Raw genomic sequence first — 19,394 nt, forward strand, 5'->3', positions numbered from 1 at the left:
TAGATGAAAGATCTTGAAGCTCAATGCCACACCAAGCTTGCTCACTAACTTCTTCTTCTTCTTGGATAATCTCTAAAATAGCCACAAATACACTCTTTAAGCTCAAGAACACTCTCACAAAGAAATCTGGGGTGAAAGGGCGAAATGAGGCTATGGAGGTTGATTAGGGTTTGGTCCAAGAGACTTAAGGATGTTTAAATAGGTGTCAACTCCGAGAGTTAGGGTTTTGAATATTCGTCACCTACGCCCTGCGTACCCTTTGGTACGCCCAGCGTATGTGCTGACCCATCGCAATCATCCATCCTTAGTACACCAAGCGTACTCCTGAAGTACGCCCAACGTATGTAAGGGACCATTATACTATACTTTTTCATTTTAAGGGTACAAACGGTATTTACCTGATTTGGAGTGTTACACAGTTCTTTGTAAATAATGTTTTTATTAAGTCTTATCTATCATATCTTCATATGAACTTAGAATGAAACAGCCTCATATAAATGACCTTGCATAAAAATTTGTTTTGATACATATATACTAATTGTATCAAGTATCACCTCATTAATTCGATACTCTCCGGATGACAGAAACGATAAGGAAAAGATGAACTTATAGCGAGCACGTGAGACTTTTAGAATATATATTTGTGGATTTGGATGTATTTTATGGTCAGACCAATTAATGTCATGCACTTGTTCAACTTCATTGTAAATTAAATAACAACTAATGATATTTAAATTTTTAAATAACAAATTGTGATGTTTAAAAAAGACAATTCTTCATAAATTGTCCATATGGTTTCCCTAGATTATGATGTTTAGTCCCAAATTCTTTTCGGTCTCATGGAAGGTCCTTGCGGTTTCAATTGTTATCGTGGTTGGTCAATCATCCACATAAAAAGACTTATTTACCCTTTTTTATTTATTATAGACTTTCTTCAGTTAATACTATTTTGAAAAAAATGAAAAAAACCCATATCCCTAACGCTAACGACAGTCGCATTCACCATCTCCCCATCCACACCCACCTCTCTCTCTCTCTTTCTCGTTCGTCTCTCTTCTCGATGGCAGAAACCACTGCCGCCACCTAATGGCCATCTTATGATCACTATGTAGCAAAACAGCAACGTCTCCACCTCGTCTTTTTCCCTAGTTGTCTTGTTCCTCACCCTTCTCACCATCGTAGATGACGATCTTGCTTTGTATTAACTTTTTCGAGCACCAGTTTTTGGAGATGGTGGCTATGTTTTTGTTTTTGATCAAGATGTAAAATGTTATGGGAAGAGGAGCGAATTGGGCAACAAGTAAATAAAGAGACTGATAAAATAAGGCTTCTTATTCATTATTTTCTATTTTGGCACAATTGCCCCTAATTACTACCATAATCACATTATTAGTCCATATGTCTCTTAGTTTGACATTTTAACTCTGAAATCAACTTATCTCATTAAGATGGATTTATCAAGGGAATGAGATAATTGCCATTAATCAATTGGTGTAATGATCAACACATCTGAATTCCTTATTGTTTCCCCTTCTTTTCCCCACCTTTTCAACTCAAAATCACTAGATGTTCATTGTTTTGCTTTTGGAGTGTTTTTGGGAGGATATTGAGCAAATGATTGATTTCTTGGTTTCTTTTCCTATATAGGAATTTACATGTCACATACTAACTTGGTAGACCACGTGTTCTATCATGTGTTGCATAGATTTCTAACACGTCATGTTACTCCTCTACCGCTTTGACATTGTACTTTGAACATTTTGTGTATTCTAACACTACATGTCGCGTAGTTATAAAGTACATTGACCTTAACCAATATAGCAACATACAACAAAATTTTACATCAAACGAACCCTAAAGGGCCATGTAATTCTATGGTACCCGTTGTGTTCTACTTGTCTTGGTTCTGAACATGGCAATATATAATGTGTTGTGTTTCCTTGCCCTACGCATTGTATATATGTAAAGTACATTGTTACTCTTTAAATTACAACACAAATCCTTGCCTTACGTCAAATGCACGCACCACGTAAATCTATATTACACGTCGCGTAATGGAGGTCAGTTCAAGACTTCTTTTTATTTCCAAATTTACCCTATTATTATAATTTCCCTTTTTAGCAGATACAACTCATAATATAAATGAGCTCAAACAACTATCTCTATCAGTATAACAATGTTATCAGCTCAAGTTTACAAAGAAATTAGCTAAAACTCATAAAATGCACAAAATAACAAAATTGTCTTCTTACTACATTAAGCTCTTAACATAAACAATACGAGTGACAACTAATTAACTATTTATATTATCAACTTACAAAAAGGGTTTTACATTATGAATTACTAAAAAATCTTTCTTCGTATTTCAATATATGTATCTTTAAGTTGTTATGCAAGTTCCTTTATTTAATCTAGAGAAAGCTCTTTCGTTTATGAATTTTTAGGTTGTTCATTTGTTTTTAAGTTTACTTACTACTACTTTTGATTATGTTTTTGTACCACCTTATCTTGGTCCTATACTAACATCATCAACTGTTCATCGTGTTCAACCAAACACTTTAGTTCGATTATGTGGAATGGTAAAAGACATGTTATGTAACAAAGTTTATGTTAGTGCTTATAAGGTATGTTAATCCCCAAATTCCATTTCCCAGTGAACCTATGAATAGGATCTAGATTATATTTTGTTTATTATCATTAACTTTGTATTAGCTTTTATCTCAATTATCCATGGATCATTCTGCTGATATGAATGTTTGGGAGTGTCTTCTTCTTTAGTTTGTTCATGTGAGTATTTCTCATCCGATTTAATCTCCTACTTTTTAATCAATATCCTCGGTATCTACTCTAAATTCATGGGCATATTCTACTTATGATGATGCAATAATTACATACAAATGCTACATCCACAAACAGAGAAAATAGACTTAAGGACACATGTCTTCTTTCTATGTGGAAATAGAAGTAAGTTCACCTTTAAAAGATCTTGAGTTCTTTGATATCTATCTTTTTTATTTATATTGAAAATTTAAATGAAAAAGTTCACACTTTTACATGTTTTCATACCTTTTTTTCATTAAATGCATGATTCAAGTGAAAAGAAGATGGTGATCAGCTAATAATGTTACATTCATACCTTTTTTTTTTCAAAATATTAGTTCATATTGTAGTATATTTATTCCAAAAATGGTTTTATTGCTTCTTTCTAAAGACCAAAATTCATCCCAGATTTTGAGAAATATAATAGCATTTTAATGCTTTTGTTATTTAATGCATTCTTAAAGAATTATCTTTTGATTCTTAGAGAATGAACTCTAATTTTTAAAGAATTAACAATGGCTGATGGAGGTGGTTTGCGATGATGAAGTCTTGATAATGGGATTTTTATGCATGTAGGTGGCATAAGAGAATGGTTATGCATGTGATAATCTATATCAATCGGAGAAACTACCATCGAAACCTTCTTGCTTAGGCCAAGAAAAAAATTAATGACAAGCCCCCTCTAAGCCACCTTACTGGTTCTTCAACCACCATACACAACCGATTACCAACCAATACCACCGTCGAAACACAACCTTGTTCATCACTAGCTTCACATCCAAAACCACCATTAGAACACAACCTGTGTTCGTGACCATCTTTTGCATATATTCTTTCAGAATGATATTCTTTTATAATTCTTATTCTTTCATAATGTTATTTACTTTTAAAGAATATTTCATATTCCTTTCAAGAATGTCTCTTATTTTTTTTCAATAATTTATTTTATTTATTCAAATATATTACTAGCATCAAGTTCTTTTTAATTCTTATAGAATATACTTATATTATATTTTGAGAATGTATGCAATTTAGTTTATTCTTTAAGAATGCATGTGATTTGTGAAATTATATATCATTCTCAAAATTTTCTCACTCATTGTCACCCATTCTCATTCAATCTTATCACATTTTTAAGAATGATTGGAATTTTGTAGATAATGAATGCAATTCATACTTATTATTAAAGTAGGCATTTTCTTCTATTTGTAATTTGTAATAGGAATTATTATTATTTTGATGGAAATTGTTATTCTTGAACATATGCATTTGTATTCATTAAGATTGTTGATTCTAAAAAGATCTCTTGAATGAAAGAAATATATCTGAGACGGAATTGGAAACCATATTTGAAAGTGTTGAATGAAAGTCATATTAAAAAAAATCTAATTTAATTTGATTATGTTGAATAAAATCCAAGATTTCATTTGATTATATTAATTAATTTGAATTAGTTTCCTAAAATAAAGACAATATTAAATTTCTCTCTTAGTAAAATGTCATATTTACCTTTATAATTAATTAAGTCAAACTATATAGTAAATGTTATTACATGATAATAACATCTATATTAAGATCACAACCTTTTATTATTTTAATGTAATAACCACAATTTGGTCACACACACACACTATACTTGTTTTTTTTCTTGAACAACAAGAAATTTATACAAAACAAGCTAGCAAGAAGCTAGAATTACATGAATTTGACACATTCTTGTGAAGGGTTATAACACCAATCAAACTAATTAAAGAAATAACCTTTTTTTAGATCTGCATATAAGGCATTCGAAGGCCAACATCACTTACACTATACTTGTGATTTACATTTTATCATAACACATACACATACACACACACACACTCCCCCTCTCTCCCTCTATCTCTCTTTTCTCTCTCTCTCTCTCTCTCTCTCTCTCTTTATATATATATATATATATATATATATATATATATATATATATATATATATATATATATATATATATATATGAGTAAATTACATGGATGGTCCTTGTGATATTGGGTACTCGGCTGTTAATATTGGTGCTATCTAGGTGAGATATCGGTTATCGGTACCTTTCAAAATATTGGTATCAAATATCGGCCCAGGATACCGGAACCGCAAATATCGACGATAATTACCGATATTTGAGTACTATTTTGATTCATAAATATCGGTTATATCACCGATTTTCCAGTAAATCTATTTTCAGGCCAAATTGTGGATAAGCTAATAAACATTGATTTTTTTTGGAATTAATTTACGAACTCATAATCCCATACACCTAAAGTCTTAATCCCAAATTCCCAATCATATACGTAGCTTTTTCAATCAGATTGTATTTGTTCATATTCAACCCTCGACAACATCGATCTGCGACTTCAACTGATTTGTGATTCCTTTGGTATGTGGTGCGACAACTCTTGTTCCTTTATTCTTCTTCGGTTCTTCCACTATTAAGTAGCTAAGGAGCTACTGTTCTTCGTCTTCAACAAGTATCTTTTTTCTTTGGTTCTTCCATCAATTTTTATTTTTAAGCTAAATAAGTAAACTAACTTATTGATGTTATGATGCTACCCTCCTACTCTTAATCTTCAGTAATTTAGTTTCTGCAATATGTTGTCTATTTTTCTTAACTTAGTTGTTACTATAAAGCCATGGATTCAAGGTTTTAAACATTAACCGATCATGTTATTGTTATATCGTGTTAAATACTTAAGTTTTAACTGTTAAGTTGCTTGTTGCTACAAATTTCTTTGATCATGTTGTTGTAAAATTTTAATAAGTATTAAGTACTTAATTCTTAAATGATCCCGTTGTTTTGTTACTTTGTTAATGATCGTGCTTTTCGCAACAGGTTTGATAATGGATGGTCCATACTCATATGCATCTATAAACCCTACAAACACAAACAATAATACAATATGGTCTGATGTCGGAACCGGCTCAAAATGTTTGAATGGAGATATGGCATGGGAATGGGGAGAGTGGAGAGATCTCTCGAAAAAACAAAGAATTTGGTGCACATTACGTGGTAAGAAGGTAAGTGTAGGAATCATACGGTTGAAGCAATATCTTACTCATACCGGAGGACAAGTCATCGATTGTCCAAATGTAACTGTGGATATCCAAAAGAAAGTCATGACATCAATTAAAGAAAAAGAAAAGATACAAAAAAAGAAAAGAAAGTTACAAATTCTTAGATCAAACACATTTGATCTTTTTGATGAAGATGAGGATGAGGAAGTCGACGTACAAGAAGTTAGTGCAAAAAGAAATGTTTCAAAAAAAAAAGAAATTTGTGGGTGCTAGCAACGTGTGAGGTCCTCTCGATACAATTTATAAGACTAATCATGGAAAAACAAACCAAAGTACACTTGATAAAAATAATCCAATAAAAGAAAAGTTAAAGATGAATTATTGGGATAAAATTGCAACTTGGGCTTATTCGGTTGGTTTACCCTTCAATGTCGTACGTGACGAAGGTTTCCAAGATATGATCAATTCCATTGGAGAATATGGGAGAGGTATTTAAATGTGATTAAAGATTTATTGGTTATTTGATTATTACTTAAATACTTAATTTTATGACTTTATATTAGGTATGCCAGCTCCATCTTATCATAATATCTGTGTCACATTGATGAAAAAACATTTAGAAGATACTCAAAACTTTGTGGATTCGTTCCGACCACATTGGGAGGAATATTGATGTAGCATTATGTCTGATAGACGGTAAAGGAAGATGTTTGATAAACTTCTTAGTCAATTGTCCTCTTGGAATGGTTTCATGAAATCAATTGATGCATCAGAGCATGTGAAGAATGCTCAATTGATTGTGTAGATGATAAATGAGGTGATAAAATATGTTGGAGAGGAGAACATTGTGCAGGTAGTTTTGCTTTCCAGTTTTCTAAATATTATTTGTTATTTTAAATTTATGTTCATGTTATTAATTAATTCTTTATTATTTCTTATAGTTCATTACAGACAAAGGGTCAAACTTTAAAGATGCTAGAAAGATTTTAGAAGAACAACATCCTAAGTTGTTTTGGACTCCATGTGCAACACATTGTGTGAATATCATGATAAGAGATATTGTTGAGAAAATACAGAAGATAAAAAAATACTTTGACTGATGCAAGAGCAATTGTGGCTTACATTTACAATCACGGAAGAATTCTTAATCTGGTGAGGAAGTTGATGAAGAACTAAGAGATGCATAGGTCTTGTGTAACTAGGTTTGCAACCCAGTTTTATACAATTCAGAGACATTGCGACGAGACTTTATGTTGCTATTGATCGTATAGTGCCCGATAATGATGACAATGATAAAGTGAGGCAAGACTTGAATCTATACATTGATTCAGTTGGGCAATTTAGATCTCTAGCTGCTATAAGGGCTAGGAAGAAAGTTGCACCATCTATGTAAAACATTTTAAATATATTCACATGTTTTTATAGCATAATTTTTATTAGGCCATTTCATTTATTTATAAAATGTAGAAATATGGTGGCGTACTTATGGGATCAACACACCTTTGCTCCAAACATTTACTATCATAGTCCTTAGTCAGACATGTAGTGCTTCACCTTATGAACACAATTGGAGTGCATTTGACAATGTAATTGCTTTCTACCAAGTACTTTTTATAAATAATATTAAATTTAACTTATTTACTTCATTAAGTAATTCTTTTATTCTTTATGTGCAGTTACATTCAAAGAAAAGAAATTGTCTTTTGCAGCAAAAACTTAATGAGCTTGTATTCGTCCACTACAACACAAGGTTACAAAGGTGATTTAATTCATAGAAAGCTAATAGATATTTGGATCCTATTTTGTTGAGAGACGTAGAGGAAAATGATGATTGGATTATTCCAACAGAAGTTAAGCTTCAATTGTTTGTTGATGGTAGAGATGGTCTTCTTTAGTCAGCTACACAAGAGAAAATGGGAAGAAACGAAGAAGTTAGGGTAACAACTAGGAGCAAAGGAGAGAGCTATAGAGATGATGCTAATGATGATATTAGAATTGAAGTGGAAGATCTTGATAAACAATTGGATGTCTTGGTTGATGTGGACTCGGAAGAAGATTTCATGGCTTATTATTAAATTATGTTTCGATTAGATTATGTCTAAAACATTGACACTTTTTGAATTTGCTAGTTGCTATTATATTTATATATGTTTTATGTTTAGTGTGTATATATATATATATATATATATATATATATATATATATATATATATATATATAAATTATACGTAATATAAAAATACCGATATCCCACTGATATCCCCACCGCGATAACATATATATTGAATAACGACCCTTGACCATTATTTGATTTTGGACCGCTATAAATGCAAAGATTGGGTAAACTGTACGCTTAGTCCCTAAAATCTTTCTTTAACTCAGACAGTCCTGTTATGTTTTTATGTTACGTCTTTAGTCCCTACTAGACTAGAAACGATCATACTGCCCTTATCACTACTAGAAAATAGCCCTTTAATGATACGCGAACCATGAGAAGAAAATCTAAGACAAATATATGTTTTTTTGACTTTCTTTGCTGTTTGATTTTCTTGCACTTCTATGGTTTGAATTTCTAGAAAGAAGGGTATAACAGTCCTTTCCCATAGCCAGGTCCCTACTTCCTTCACCTTCGGTTCCTCAGATGTACAAGCCATATCCAATATTCCAGAAGTGATTTCCATTTCTGCCATTGAAAGCACCAAAATGGATTTTCTAATTCTTCCTTTATTTTATGTATATATGTTTTTGGTATAAATGCAAGATATAAATTAGTTTTAGTTTCAGGTATGCGTGACTAACATCTTGGATATGATATTGATATTGTTGTTGCATAAAGGAAACTATTTTGTGAAAATGGCATCTACTTTCATCAAAAGCAGATGCTTAATTATTGCAATCAACAGCCCCAATCATCACATACTGAGAAGGGAATAGAAAATGACTTCCTATTAGCTCTTGTTATTATCTGCATTTAATATGTTCTTGTTATATATAAACATTAAATCTTTGTTGTTTTTTTCAAGTTTTTTTGCAGATATACAAGAGTTGCATTCTTCATTTCAATCGTTAGTTGTACTACCGAAATAGATTTTTTGTATGAAACACAAAATAGATTAGATGAATGATGTTGATACATTTATTGTAAGAAATAGATTTGTATGACATTAAATTTTGTGCAATGGATTATATTTTTTTATATGGTATTTTATTTTCTATTATGAGACATTAAATGCAAATTTAATTTGAAAATTAGTAAATTTATAAATATTTTTTTAAACATTTAAATTTACGATACGCAAAAATGTGTGTCATCTGCATTTATGACATGACCTTTCTTGACAGGGGCTTTAATGATACGCATTGCGTGTCGTAAATGCGTGTCGTAAATGCACGTCGTAAGGTTACGACACGCAAATGCGTGTTGTCTTCCTTTATGACATGACCTTCTTTGACACGCATTTGTGTGTCATCTGTACCCTTTTATGACACGCAATGCGTGTCATTAAAGGGTATTTTTCTTGTAGTGTATTCAATTCTTTTTTTGATTTTTATATATTGTTAGAATGTAGTGGGCCCCACCCACAAACTTTACATACCTCCTCTATATCCTCTTGTTTTCTCTTCTTTCGTACGATGGTTCTCGACCTCCAACAGATTGAAGTCGTCAAGCGCAGATCCTCGGTCGTCACAGGGAAACAATTGATGGTTCTAGACCCTAATTCGAAATCATCTCCAACACCACGAACTCTCATCATGCCCTATTCCACCATCGACGACATGCATCATGTTTCCTACCATCATGCCCTATTCCACCAAGATTCTGCGATTTTGGTTTAAGAATAAAGCATGATTATTGATCCAAGTTTGATTTATGTATCCTCACCGGAAGTTGCAGGTTTGTTCATATCTCTATCTCGTTTATGGATCCGACACCTGGTTAGTATACTTTGTCTGATTGAAGGTTTAACTCAATGGTGATGTTTTATGAATCTTGTATGATGATGGTTCATGTTGAATAGTATAGAATCTGATTTTGGTATCTTCCTATTAATCTTTGGTTGTCTTTGGTACTAAATCTTTTGTTGTTTTGACCAAATTGGACTTAGATTTATTGGTATGATAAACCTTCAGTTGCTAATCAGATTGTAATTGATATTACCCTTGTCCCGACGACATGTCGTCGGTACAAGTAAATAATAAAATTTTATTTTTTTCTTCGAAAATCAGTCCCGACAGAGCTTGTGCAAACGACATGTTGTCGGTGTAGGGGTAGCTATATCGACGACATCTATGTCAACGACTTTGTACCGACGACTTGTCGTCAGTATAAGCTATCCCGATGACTTGTCGTTGTCATAGGGTTAAAAAAAGTCGTCGAAATAGGGTAGATTCATAGTGTTGGAAGCTTGATTCAAGATTTAATTCTTTCTACATATTTCCTCAGTAGTCAGACAGTCACATATCCGTTTGTAAGGGATTGTATTTGGGTTTTTGAATATCTGATTGTTACTGAATTTGTTTTAATAAATTTTAATTTCAAGAAGCACATGTTGTAGTACTTTATTGTTTGTTCATCTAATTTAATTTTAACTAATGAGCATGTTTGATTTATGTTTTTTTTGGGCACGATTATGTCTTTTATTTCTAGACAAGACGATGATGAGTGTTTTATCTAGCTTGGAAGCTAAAGTGATCACAAGTGCTTGTTTGATTCTCAAATATTCATGAATATATTGTTGGTTGTAGGAGGTTTTATAAAATCTTCGCATTTTAGAGAAATGTTGAGGGAGGGAAGGGAAAAGGGGTGATCTGTGGGCCCTAACTATTTGATAATAATAAAAATAATAAGATGCAAAAATAAATATATTAGACATTAAGTGAATAATGGCAGAATTTTCATTTTAGGTATGGTAGGGACCAAACACGTAATAAAAAAAACATAATAGAGATCGTCCGAGTTAAAAAAAGAAGCTAGAGAATAAGCACAGATTACCACAAACTATATGGACTATTCATGTAATTTACTCTCTCTCTCTCTCTATATATATATATATATATATATATATATATATATATATATATATATATATATATATATATATATATAGTTGTGACACTCATATATTACGCGAGTTTATTTAAAAAAATAAACAAACATGAAGATCTAACAATTTAAAATATTTAAATTTATAAGAACAAAAAGTAAAATATTAATTATTAAAATTGAAATGCTTATTTATCTTTTAAATTTAAACTAATAAATTAAATAAATAAACAATTAAAATAACTGGATTTAATTTAAAATTTTAGAAGTTATAAGAAAAGTTGAATTTATAACAATTAAAATGCTTATTTACTATTACATTTAAGTATTATATGAAATTTAATAAAATAGAAAAAAACACAAAATGACACATCCATATATTTAATCTAAATTTTACCTTAAAATGACATATGACATAATGCATAATAGGATGATAAATGATAAAATTATTTTCATTTATTAAGGATGATATATATATATATATATATATATATATATATATATATATATATATATATATATATATATATATACTATCTTATAAAAGAAATCTTACTATTTCCATAATAGATTCAATATAATAATAATATTTTTTTAAGACGTTCAAGTGTCTAAGCTTAAAGTACAACCAATCATTAATATAATAATATTATAATTTAAATAGTCCAAACTTTTAGGCTGAAATTACAATTACAGAATGCATCATTTCTTTATCTTTTAATGGCTTTTGACCGGTAGGCCATAGGTCTAATCCAGTTGAGCTTATATCTCGTCTATTCTGGCCCACCTTTCCCGGCGCAGAACTTTTCAACTTTCTCTTACTTCTTCAAATTTTGACCGAATGTATAATTACATCATGAAGTAAGATTACAGTTCTTCCTCTCAAAACCCTAGATGCCATCTTCGCACTACCACTTCATCTACATCGTTCCACCTAAATAACCAGATGCTTTCCCCCACCACCAGTGCACCACCACTCTGTCTCCGCCCTCACATTATTCTCCTACAAACACCACCAACAATCATAAGAAGTTGCCAAACTGTCGGCACCACCCTTCCACTCCGCCACCAACGCTGTCTCCCGTTTCCATCATCATCGCTGCAACGCTACATCTCTATCAATCTTTATCCCTCCCCAAATCAATAGTGTTTCTATTTCTCTTATTCCTCTGTATCTTCTGTATGCAGGGTTTTAATTTAGTTCTTAATTTTTGTGATTAGGGCTTGATGAAGACCACTATTTTGCTGTAAATAAATATCTAATTTGTTTCTCTTTTTTAGCAACAAATACATTTGTATGTCAAACTCTGTAACACATGACACTCTTGTGATTTCGATTTCATGGATATGGATGTAGATCAAGAGACCAACAACAATTCGGGTACCATCTTTATTTACCTTAAGACCGGTGTTTTTATTTATTTATTTGAAGATGATGAGTATCTACAGTTGACGTCCTCTTTTAATTCAAAAGAGGTAAAACACCCCGATTACCCTTCTATCTCTCTGTGTGTTTGCAAAAACAAAACCCTTTCTATATCTCTTCTTTTACCTCTTCAACATACACAGACGCATCAAACATGATTGATTTTGAACGTAGGAAAATAGGTGTTTAAGGTATTATTTATGGTTTGAGAAAGGAATGACCCAATAAGTTGAAGTCTTTTATATATTTTTTCTCCCTAAATTGAATTTTTTGTTTTTATTCTCTGCATGTGTAGATAACTTGGTGATGCTCCGATTTGAAGAGGATAGACACGAATCGATTAAAAATCTTTCAAAATCATATACACAACATGAAATGCAGCTTGCTATGGGTGATGGTACGTATTCTGATGTTTAGATAGTACATGGTGTGCCTGCAATCCGTTTTTGGAGTTGATGAAATGGAAACATGCTTCAGTTTTAGTTCTTACATGTATTAATAGTTGGTATCTACTTATTGAAAACAATGATTATGGTATTATTTTGAAAGTTCTATATGAGCCCAAGTCTTTGTTAAAACGCCTAAGTGAAATCTTGAAACATGGGTTCACTGTTTTGGTACTATTTGAGGTGAATTTGATTCTTTATCTTATAATTTTTTTTCCAGTATTAAAAGTCTGCTCATTGTTCAAATACCTTGTAAATTTTCTTCAAAAATCTATTAAATCATGTGTTGTTCTTCCAATAAGCCTATTTCTTATTTTGTTATTCCTTTTTTGCAGGTTATTTCGTTATGGTTTTGGACCGATGGAATCAGGTTAAAATGACAGAGCCATCTAAAAGTAGAGTTTTGCAAGCGCTCTTCAGAAACCCTGGCCCTCAAGCAATAATTGAAGAAATTAAGGGAAAAGGAACCTATTTAGTGAAAAAATAAAATCTTCCAACAAGTAAGCCTTGCTTTGTTCAAACTTTGATACAATGCTTCATTTTAGTGTTCTTTTTCTATTAAGCTTGTTTTCTTCCACTAACATATAAGATACAAAGACGAAGCTTTGGTTTTCCCCTTTGATATAACTCAAATGTTTTTATAATTTTACTTTAACTCATTAACATCAGTTCAAAATATGTTTTAGGTTTACTAAATGTGTTTGGATTTTGATTTTTGAACATAGGGTACGTCGGGAGAGAAAAAGAGGAACAACCAGGCTTATTCAGTGAGATGGTGCATTTTCCGTTAACGTGTAAAATCCCTTCCCCCCCCCCCCCCCCCCCCCCCCCCCATACACACACACACATTTTTTTAGACATAAAAAAGACCATTTCATTTATTGTATGAAAAACCCAATAGTAAGATCACTATCTAATCCTACATAAGAAATCCCAAGTTAGATTTCATTTGTCAGTTAGTTAGCACAATTTCATGACCTTTGTTATTTTAGACTTTGAAATATGTTTCATGCAAATTTACTCTTATTTGGGTAAAATCTTGTATTAAATGTTTTACATTATGCTTTCACCGTAAATAAGAGGGAATGGTGTATTTAGTGTCAAAGCGCTTTAGCGAGCCACTAATTGTTATTTTGTAATGGTTTTGTTATTACATAATATTTTATTTGTCAGTTTTTATTTATAAGAGGCATAATTATTCCATCTAAAAGTTAGAATAACAAAACTATACTCAAAGTTTATAGAAATTGTAAGAATGGATTGAACATATATAATTTTACCGTTGATAATGAATTCCAAATTGCCTAATTACTTTTTGTACAATCACATCAGGTTTATTGGCGGTTGACAAATTATACCGCTGCAGACAACACTTTATATAGTTAGACAACATTTTATATAGTTAAAGACAAAACATTAGTTTCAAATAATTTTTTTTGCAAATTTATTATTATTTTAAGTTCTATTAACTTTCATGTTTTATGTTAGTTAAAACCATATATATTAATAAAATAGTATATTTTTTTCCATATATAAAGATATTTTAAATATATAAATAATTAAATATGATAAACTGAATAAGAATAAATAACCAATTTAGGCAACAAATAGGATGGACAAAATCGTTCCAAAGCGAAACAAACATTCGATAAGTGATTTTGGATCATTTTCTAAATTGATCAAAAAAAAAAAAAAAACCTACATGCATGCAACAAATGAAAAAAACAATTGATATATTACAAGAAGCAATTTTTTTTTGTCAATTTCTTCATATTCGAACAATATAATAAAAATACACATGCACCTAATGTAAAATCGAGCAATAAAAAATTGTGTCTGCCACGTGTTTTTTAGATTATCACATATTCGAAAGAATACTATTCACCGTCATCATTTTTCATGGGTACCAAAAATGTAGCTATAAATGATATAACTTCGGTACAATGAATCCATCGGTAGAAAACCTATACAGAACACACAAAAAAATATCAACAAATTAAAATGCATATCCAATATACACAAAATACTCTTCCAAAATCCAGCTTCGATCAACCAATGCATTATGTGTTTTTTAGAACATGTTTTTAAATAAAAAAAAAATTTAACCTAAACAAACAAAATACTTAACTACTTATATTTTACCCAAAAACAATGCTATTCTTTTGAACCCAAGACAAAAATATATTTTTAATTTTAATCAAAAACTAAGAATATTTGTATTTTAAACCCAAAACAACATCATAATTTTTTTAATTCAAAATAGCATGTTGAAAAAAATTAATCACCCTTAGAAACTATTCAATGGACAATTTTAAGTCGTCGCATCATCTAGGTACACCAATACATTTTATCTTATTTTTAATTCGACATGTTTCATAAAACAAACTAATCGTTGAATTGAAACTAATCAGTGTTCACCGAAAAAATTAATTGCCGAAATTATTATTCGCCGCCCGCTGCTTTCCGCGGGTAAACAGCCACTATATATATATATATATATATATATATATATATATATATATATATATATATATATATATATATATATATATATATATATATATATATATATATATATATAGCAAGGATCATTTGAGAACTCATATTTTCCCAAGAACCTGAGAACTAAAAGTGGACCATTAGATTAAAAAAGTTAAGGGCTAAGATCTTTGATGGCAATTTTGTAAATAAATAGGAAAAAAACAAGGAAGGGTATCTTAATAAAATAAGATAAGGGCATTTAAGGGAACATGTAATTAGCTCCCCTAATAAACATATCAGATCGTGATTAGTCTTTCTATCGCTCGTTCCCTTCTCCGATTCTTCACTGACTCCATCTACCTCCTCCCTCTTCGTCGACCCCTCCCTCCTCCCTCTAACAACCACCCTACATCTGTCAACAACCACCGCCTTCATTGAAGATTCTCCGATGATTGATAGATTTAACATCGCGGTGGTTGCGTCATTCTTCCCTCTCGAAGTTTCGTGCCCTAATAAATCAACCAGAGGTCCGATCGCTCTGAACCTCCCGATTCTCCTTCGCCTCTGAGCTTTCGGTCTCTGAGCCAGAGGACGACTCGATGTTCGGAAGCAGCAACACCGTCCGTTCAATACAGAGTCTGTCCGACCTCGATGATGAGCGGCTTTATCTCGTTGATCACAGGTGAGTTTTTCCCATCGTTAATCAATTGGAAAACCAAATTCGAATTCAAGTTACAAACCACAAATTAAACGTACGATTTATCAGAAATAACGATTCACATTGCAAAATTTGGAGGAAATAAACTGCATTGATGTAATACCAGCGGCTTGAACCTTGAATCGAACAGGTCTGAGCTTGATAGCATTTGCCTGAACAATTCTCTTCGTTCCGAACGATTTGATAAGTTGGCGATAGCATATGAATTGCTGCGATTCTATAAAGCCTTTTGCAGGTATGCTACTAACAACCTGCGACTGAACTAACCGAAGCTCCATTAAAGCTTCTGATCAAAATTGAATTTCGGATTGTGTGTGTGAACTCAAGATCAAAATTGAATTTTGAATTGGACTAGAGAAATTATTGTAGGAAATGTTATGCAATTTCTCTTCCTTGGCCTTAAAATAGTGGTCAGTTTTATGTCCCAAGAGAGAGAGAGAGAGAGAGAGAGAGAGAGACCACTGATTGTTTACATTTGACCAATTTTATGTCCTAATAAATCTACCTCAGGTCAAATCATAAATGAAAAACACTTTTAAAAAAACTTCAAATTCTTTCTATTATTTAGAAACATGAACACTTTTTTCATTTGTACAGGCTGCTATTCTTGAGAAATCAACTGATGAAGCATTTAGAATTAATTCAGGTGGCACATTGTTATACTTTTTTTTTTTTTGAAAAATACAGTTGATTTCGTGATTGCAGAGTCCCAATTCTATAATTCTGTAACTTGCTTTTAGATATGTTATTGATTGTCTTCATTCAATAGCTTATCAGCTTAAGATTAGGCCGGGTCTGTTGGTTTTGAAGGAATGCAATGGGATGACAGTGGAATGGAATGGACATGGTAATTGAAAAAACAAGGTGGTGGAATTTAGTGTTACATTCCATGACCATGTGTGGTTACTGTATAGGAATGAAATAACCTTAGAAATGTTTCTATAAAAGAAGTAAGTTTCTGGTTTCATGATTTTGATGTTTTATTTATTTGTTAATATGTGTAGAAAATGATTCCATTATATATGTTAGTTTTAGACTTTTATGAATTACATTTTTATATTTGTATGTGTTTGTGTGTGCATAGACTGATTTGGGTATAATTCAGCCTGTGATATATACAGTATATGATATATCTAGTAGAAATCATGTAGACTTTTGACATTTCAGGTTAAAAAGGAAGTGAAAATGTGAAAAGAACTGTGTTGAACAGTATTGTTGGAACTATGGACTTGACCATCCGACAATATTTGCAAGGAGAAACATATCGTGGGGTATATTAATCCATCCATCTTATAGTGTAAATTACATTATTGTCCCTATACGTATTTTGATTAATTTGTTTATTATAGCCTTCTACTTTCATTTCTTCCAGTTACATGCTTACAACATTTTACTTGAAAAAATAGAAAATTATTGCTTATTTTTATTTTAAAAGTTGAAAGTACAATGGTAGCTATAGTTTTAGTTTAGATTTTTCAAAATACAATGGCCAATAAGAAATAAACTGAATGAAACTTGGTGTCATAATTCATGTCAGCTGTTTAAATTGGTATTAAAGTGATAAGCATTTAACTGGTGTTAATGTTAGATATTTTGGTAACTAAAATCATTTGGTTTAGTAAATAAAATCACATGGAAACATATGAATTACATGTGATTCACATGTAAATCACATGTGATTCACCTGTAAATCACATGTAATTCATATATGAATCACATTTGATTCACATGTAATTCATATGTGAATTACATGTGATTCACATGTGAATCACATATGAATTGCACGTGATTCACATATAAATCACATGTAATTCACATATGAATTACATGTGAATCACATGTAATTCACATATGAATTGTAATTTACATATGAATTACATGTGATTCACATGTAAATCACATATGAATTACATGTGATTCACATGTAATTCACATATGAATTAAATGTGATACACATGTAAATCAGATATGAATTACATATGATTCACATGTAAATCACATATGTATTTTTGTGAATGTTTTTGCATCAATCAATTTCCTTTTAATTTTCTTGTAGATTTGGAAGAAATTGTAGTGAATATTGAAGAGGTGGAAAATGATAAATTGAAGAAAATATGGAAATATTGACACGAAGACATGAAAACGCTTTGAAATTTGTTGCATTTTTTTTATTTTTTATATTTTATTTTGTATCGAATAAAATAGTTGTACTATTATGTTTATAGATTAATTAATAAATATGAGATTTGTTGTGATTTACTTACGAATATTATAGTATAAGAAATGTATATATGTGCATTTGAAAAAATATGCATATATGCACCTAAAAATTTACTTTTTTTTTAAAAAAAAATGTCGTTTTTTTTAAAAAGTTGTAGTTTTTTTTTGTTAAATTCAGTTTTTTTCTGAAAAAAATATAACTTTCTTTAAAAAAAATTACAGTTTTTTTGAAAAAATTGCAGTTTTTTATTTAAAAATGCAGTTTTTAAAAAAAATTGCAGTTTTTTTTGAAAAAAAATGCAGTTTTCTTTAAAAATATTGCAGCTTTTTTGAAAAAAAATACAGTTTTTTTTAAAAAAATTGCAGTTATTTTAAAAAAAAAATTTTCAATTTTTTTTTTCGAATATTCATGTTTTTCTATAAAAAATTAAAAAATCTGCATTTAAAAAAAAAACCGAAAAATACAATTTTTTTAAAAAAATATGAAAATTTGATCTATGATGTAAATTTTTAGACATTTATATTAATATGTTAAATAGCACAAAAAAATTAAACATTAAATGAGATTGGTAAGATAACGATCATGTCCTTAATGAATTACTTTTGATCCAACGCTCCACTTTTAGTTCTCGGGTTCTCGGGAAACTATGAGTTCTCAACCGATCTCAACCCTATATATATATATATATATATATATATATATATATATATATATATATATATATATATATATATATATATATATATATATATATATATATATATATATATATATATATATATATATATATATATATATCAGTCACATACATGCGGTACGTTTTGATTCACACTTTTAGAATTTAAAACCACAAGCTCTGCACTGCATACTATAGTGCCGTTTGAAATATTTGTGAAATACAAACCGTATCGCGATAAACCATGGCAAGATGATTTTTGTGATTTATATGGTTTGATGAAAAAAAAAGAGTAAATTACACGATGGTCCGAGTGTCAAATTGCGCGTTTAGTCCCTATTTTTAAAAATTAACTCGGACCGTCGCTGTGATGTTATTTTTTCACGCGGACCGTCCCTAACGGACATAAAATGACTATTTTACCCTTATCATTTATTTTTTTTATTTTACTTATTGTTTTATTTTCAATTTATTAAATAAAAAATAAATAAATGGTCCACCCCCTATACCCCACCCCCAC

The 19,394-nt window shown here is 30.6% G+C and overlaps 1 long non-coding RNA gene across 1 annotated transcript; it reads left to right on the plus strand.

Moving 5' to 3' along the window:
• The first annotated feature begins 11,773 nt into the window (after positions 1–11,773).
• Positions 11,774–13,589, plus strand: LOC145128286 (uncharacterized). The gene is made up of 4 exons (XR_013716787.1): positions 11,774–12,287; positions 12,628–12,729; positions 13,114–13,278; positions 13,504–13,589. It is a non-coding gene; the product is annotated as an uncharacterized LOC145128286 (long non-coding RNA).
• Positions 13,590–19,394: the final 5,805 nt, after the last annotated feature.

Source organism: Lactuca virosa, chromosome 8 (genome assembly GCF_052849685.1).
Source record: "Lactuca virosa cultivar CGN04683 chromosome 8, Lactuca_virosa_CGN04683_v6, whole genome shotgun sequence".
In the NCBI taxonomy this organism is placed as follows: domain Eukaryota; kingdom Viridiplantae; phylum Streptophyta; class Magnoliopsida; order Asterales; family Asteraceae; genus Lactuca; species Lactuca virosa.